This window comes from Macrotis lagotis, chromosome 1 (genome assembly GCF_037893015.1).
Source record: "Macrotis lagotis isolate mMagLag1 chromosome 1, bilby.v1.9.chrom.fasta, whole genome shotgun sequence".
In the NCBI taxonomy this organism is placed as follows: Eukaryota; Metazoa; Chordata; class Mammalia; order Peramelemorphia; family Peramelidae; genus Macrotis; species Macrotis lagotis.
Genome location: NC_133658.1, coordinates 81,653,206 through 81,659,566, shown reverse-complemented (window position 1 = coordinate 81,659,566; position 6,361 = coordinate 81,653,206).

Genomic DNA, 6,361 nt, shown 5'->3' with positions numbered 1-6,361 from the left:
CCTATCAAAGAAAGATAATTCTGTATCCTTTCATATGTAGGGGTCAATCAGCACTGTGCTGTATAGTCTTTGTTGCCACCTGACCTTGGGGAAGTAGAAACTGCAACTCTTGCTGACCTTGACTTTGGAAAAAAGGAAGACTCATTGAATCCATGAGAGAGACTTCACTCAGTTTAGCCCTACTCAATTATTAAGGCCAGACTCATGAAAGTCAACAGAACCTAGATCTAGGCTTATGCCACATGATACTCAATGAATAACCCCTCCTTCAGGGCCATTGTAGAGCAGAATTTTTTGCAGATACAGGTGAATAAGCTACTTTTTAACTGAGATTTCATGTTTTTATGGTATTAACAATTTTGTGTTCTTGAAGGTGGTAAGAGGAAAGGTGTATTTTAAATTTACTGGAACTGAAGGTCTTAGAACTTTTCTCTGTAAATCAGTAGATCACCTTGATTGTGGGAAGAGAATTCTATTGAGGTGCATTTATTGCACTGAGCACCAGGTGGCTCTGTATGCCCATGATTATAAGATTATATTTTTGTAGATCAGTTTTCCTTGGATTTGTCACATTTTTTTATTTTTCTTTTCTTCTTGGAAGTTATGATGCAGGCATGGAAATTAACATGAGCTTCACATCTAGACTAATAACTCCTGCTGAATAGAACTTGCCCAAGTAATAATTCATAAAAATAATCACAAACCCTAAAATTCTATTTCTTATAGTTATTAAAGCTCACCCTAGAATCCTCCAGATGAACATAATGGCAGTTAGTGGTTTGACTTCTAATAACAAATATGAAACTCCTCATTATTAAAGGTCACTAGGTGACCAGGGCACCAGCATCTGGAGGGGGAAGATTCACCATACTTTGTGGAGGTCATTAGTATAACTGATAAGACACTCTTTTAATGGAATGTGTGATATCTTCCTGACTTGAGGACTGTTCCCTTGAATGACTCTAGAGGCAGCTTTTTTTCAGATAGTGAAATCTCTCCAAGGCTCTCTCTCTCCAAAACTTCATTTTGGATGGTTTTCTAGCCAGGCCCCCCACACGTGCCTGCATGATCAGCAAGCTAAAATGTTAATATAAAACATGTATGTTAACCTAATTCTGTTTGTTCTCTTTCAGTACCGAACTCTGTAGGCTAATATTTGTCCCTTATTAGGACAAATTCTGGAGGTTAACACCATGTTTGAATTAAATATTTTTTAATTCACCTCATAGAGGGATTAATTGGGGAATGATTTTGTGGATTTGAGTAGAAAGGTAGGATTGGGGCGGCTAGGTGTCCTAGTGGATAAAGCACTGGCCTTGGAGTCAGGAGTACCTGGGTTCAAATCCAGTCTCAGACACTTAATAGTTAACCTAGCTGTGTGGCCTTGGGCAAGCCACTTAACTCCATTTGCCTTGCAAAAACCTAAAAAAAAAAAGGTAGGATTAGGGTAGAAAGAGAAGAATTGACTGAGCAAACTTAGATTTGAGTTCTAGTATAGATAGTGGTCAAATGACCCTGGTGCTTTCCACCTGTACTCAGCTTCAAAAGTTAACCAGTGATTGTCTTAATTGACCTTTTCCCAATCTTTATTCTTTTTTGATCTCTCTTTGATTTTTGACAATGTTGACTATCCCTTTCCTGCTAGATATTTTCTCCTTTCTAGGTTTTTATGATATTACTCTTTCTTCATTCTCTCTCTGTTGCAAGACTTCAATGCTTACAGTCCAAGCATTATCTTAGACACTTCATTCCCTCTTAACCCACAGATTCAATTAATTGCCATCTCTTGTCATTTCTACTCCACAACATCTAGAACGAAAGGAAAACAAAAAGGCCGATTACATATGTATTTTTTGCATATTTATGTACATTTTTGTCTCTGTAGAATACACTCTCCTTGTGAGTAGGGGCTTTTCATTTTTGCTTCTGTATTCCTAGCATGTAAAAAGGTGCCTAGCACACATTAAATTCATACTGATTGATCAACCTTATGCTATCAATGATAGAGAACAAGATGTAAGATGCAACATCATCAACAATTTGGAGGAACAAGAGGAAATACCATCTTTCATATCTAAAGGAGAAGAATTCATAACCAAACTATGGATAGAAAATATCACAGAACAAAATGATTATATAGGATACAGACATATATCGGATACAGGATATATATAGGATAGAGATTAAGACATGTTTTTTCTGAACATGGATAATATGGGGATCCATTTCTCAATGTGGGGATAGAGCTAAAAGAAAACAGATTTTTGTTTAATGAAAATTTTGAATTAAATTTTAAAGAAGAATATACATGAATTATAGAATTAAAATTATTGAATAGTGGATCTCAAAACATGAATGGAATGTTGGATGCATCCATGGAGAAGCAAGGAGTGCACATGCGCGTGCGCGCACACACACACTTCACCTTCATGATTCCTAACCTTTAAAAAGTTGGTCTGAGAAAAATCTTTTTAAAATAGAGGATTTGAAGAACTACTAAAAGAACAATCATGACCCATGTACCTCCCCCCATAGTATTGATATGGAAGTGGGTAGACTGTCCAAATTTCAATTAAAAAAGTGAGAAATTGGGGGTAGATCCAAGCTGATAGAGTGAAGGCAGAAAAATGAGAAATGATCAATATAATACAGCATGAATTTAAAATGCCCCAAACCAAATATTGGATAGCCAATAGATTTTAGTGTTGCAACAATAAACACAATGTTTACAATATGAAATGAAAACAATGCTAAAAAGCATTAGAAGTAAAATCAAATGTATTGATTATTTTTGGCTTAAGGGAAGAGATAATAATTTTACCTACATAATTGGAATGAAGGAGGGAAAGAAGCAATGGGTTTGTCACAGGTTCTCTGGTCTGCTCTGTAAAAAGAAATCACCATAAATGCCATTATCCTGGCTATTTCTAGAGGAAAATATAGCTCAACTAAAAAAAAGTGCACCTACCTCCTCTCCCTAAGAGACCACTTTATCATATAATTCCACTCATATAATAACACCCACTCATATAATCTGTCAAGTTTTGGTTCTTTGGGAACCAGATCTAGAATAAGAAGATGGGGAGGGTGTTAAACTCCTTTATTCTATGTTCCATTTCATTAAACCCTCCATCCTGGTGCCTTGAGGACAAATTGTTTAGAATTTAGGATTAAGGCTCATATCTACATCTACCCAAATAACAGACTAATAAGATACTTGAAGTACAACATAAATCAACTATTGGACAAATAATTTATTTCTACACCTAAAAAATGCTGAATATTAAAGACTCACACAAGGCATTTTAATAGAACTACTTAAAACTTGATTTTGTAACTTATTAGTTGTTAAAATCTCTTGGAGACTGGTAACATAAACTTCCTAAAATATAATATAAAGGAGTTTGTAGGACTGTTGGCTAGGCATTTTATATTCTACTTGCTCTGTACAATGCAACTACAAGCCTCTGTCTTCTAGTAAAATAAGTCATGTTTAAACCAATACTTTAAGAATAATTCAACCTTTGTCTTCTTCATGAAGCCTTTCCTAATTCCCCAGATGCTTGTTTTCTCCTTCCCAAACTGCCCTATATTTAACTACTTTGCAAAAAACTCCATTTAATATCTTCCTACTCTATCTATCTATCTATCCATCTATCTATCTATTGTCTCCTTCTCCATCAACACATTAGAATGTATGTTCCTTGAGAAGAGGGATTTTTTTTTTGTTCTCTGCACTTGGTTCTGCATTGTAGGTGTTTGTTGATTGTTTGATAATTATCTTACTTTAAGAATATTGGAGCATTTGCTAGGGATTTTTCTCCTATGGAACACAGGACTTCTAGATCTCTTGAGCTTAAGAGATTTCCTGACTTGGATAAGTCCACTTTGAAAATGATGTTTAATAACCTACTCAGAAAAGGAAACAAATCAAAGAAGACAGTAAAGTTCCAGAGGCAAACTCATCCAAGTGATCCACATGCTCCATGTAGGAGTTATAATAGGGTAGAGGGAAATATCATAATCTATTCCCCCATACCCATCTTGGAAAATCTAAAGACAGATCATAGTATTAACCATATGGGAGAGTCAAAGCAAAGGAGTAGAGATGGAAACTTCTCTTGGAAGGTCCACAGAGTCACTGACTCCTCTGGCACAGAAGCCAAGAGGAGGATTGATTTGCAATTTCAAAATACTCTTGTTCTTTAGTGCTAGAAGCAACCACAAGTTAGTCATCTCCACCATGTTCAAATGCTGAATCACCATGTCCCTGGAGTCTCTGGAAATTTCTAGGAGAGATCTGAGTGTGTCCCTAGAGACAAATTCACCTTCTGTTATACACTGATACCCTTGAGTTGTTAACAGAACTAGAAAAAAATTTCCAACATACATGACTGCATTCTTTTTTCTCTCCCTTCCCAAATTTTAAGAGAGATTAAATGACTTGCCCACAGTCACAGAGCCAGTGAGTGTCTAAGCTAGATCTAAACTCAGGTCTTCCTGACTCCAGGTCCAGCACTTTATCCACTGTGGTACCTAGCTGCCCTGATGGGTGTATTCTTAATGAAGGTTTGAGAATTTCTATCACTTAGTAATTAATGACTTCAGGCAAGTAAAAAAGCAAGGTCTCTATTTCCTCGTGTGTAAAATCTGTTGTTGTTCAGACATTTTTCAATTGTATCTGATTCTTCATGACATCACTTATAATTTTCTTGGCAGATACTGGAGTGGTTTGCCATTTCCTTCTTCAGCTCCTTTTACAGATGAACAGATAAACAAGGTGAAATGACTTACTCAGGGTCACACAAGAAGTGTTTTGAGGTTGATATCAGCCAAGAAAACCCCAAATGGGGCACTGAAAGTTGTACAAAACTGAAATGACTCAAGAACAACAAAATCTCCACCCCTCACTCAAGTTCTACAGAAATTTGTTTAACCTAAAAGATTAAATCTCATCAATTTACACTATTGAAACATCTCCATATCCTGAAAACTACTCCCATCACCTGGGTTGTATGGTTGTTCCAGGAGGACTGATGTGGTTTATCAAGATCATTTCAAGGTTACTCACCTACCTTCCATGTCCACCTTTACCCAATTCTCCCCTATAGCGTCAAGAAACTGAAATATGAAAAGTGGTCACACCCTACTAGAGCTGTCTTGGCAGACAAGCTAAACTAGGTTGAGAGTAACTAACAACCGCAAACAAATTGGTGAGTTAGGTGGTATCTATGCCAGGCTTTGGCTCTATGAATTGATAAGAATATTTTGTTCTGATGTTCATAAAACAACTGAAGCAGGTGCTGAAGAGTGCTTGGAGCTTGATCAGAAATTGAAGATGCCAAGTTCATCCACAAGGCCATTGTTAGTCATCCTAACTTTTGTCTTGTCACTAGATTTCAATTATTCTGGAAGAGAAATGGAACTGACAACTTTGTGCAATTCTGCTTCACTTATATCCAAACCACACAAGTCAAGACATCAACCTGTGATGTATGAACAATGAATTTTGCCCACATACATACATATAATATATACATATATATGAATACATTCATATAATTAATATATATAAATACATATATGAATTCTTCCATGAATAGATATATATGTATATTTAAATTATATTTCTGTAACTCAAGTGGTTGGAAGTTTACCAGGAAGTAAGCCTTTTAATCAGATCAATTTAAAAAGGCAAACTGTCTCTAGAGAACCTTTCTTAAGTACATTACCAGTTATAAAAGTATAAGATCAAGATAACCTTTCTAGTTTGAAAGGATCATTTAGCATATCTGTTAGAGCATCTAGTCCAAAGTAAGAGAGAGACCTTTTCTGAAGTCAATGGGATTATTGATAATGATCCTTCTGCCCTTGGTGGACATGACTGAAAATATATCTGGGAACTTCTTTGATGGGCAAATTTTCTTCATCTGAAGACCCTACCTTCTGACTGTGCCACTGTATAACTATATTCTCCCCAAAGCCTCTACTGAGCTCCCAATTATGCATGAATGTTCACAGGCATAATGAAAAAATACACATGTGTTTTCACTTTGTCTTTTTCAAGGCAATGGGGTTAAGTGACTTGCCCAAGGTCACACAGCTAGGTGGTTATTAAGTGTCTGAGGTCAAGTCCTCCTGACTCTAGGGCCAGTGCTCCATCCACTGTACCAACTAACCACTTACCCTTCTGTCTTTTGTTAAAGTCAAACTCTAGGTAACCTTTTTTCTCATAGGTCATTGGTGCACTGCAGAAATAAAGGATTACTACAACTCCTATGGCCAGAGAACCTTTGTCTTTGCACTTGAATCATATGGCTTAGCTGTCTGTGTCTAATCCTTTCAATCAATCTTTAAGCTA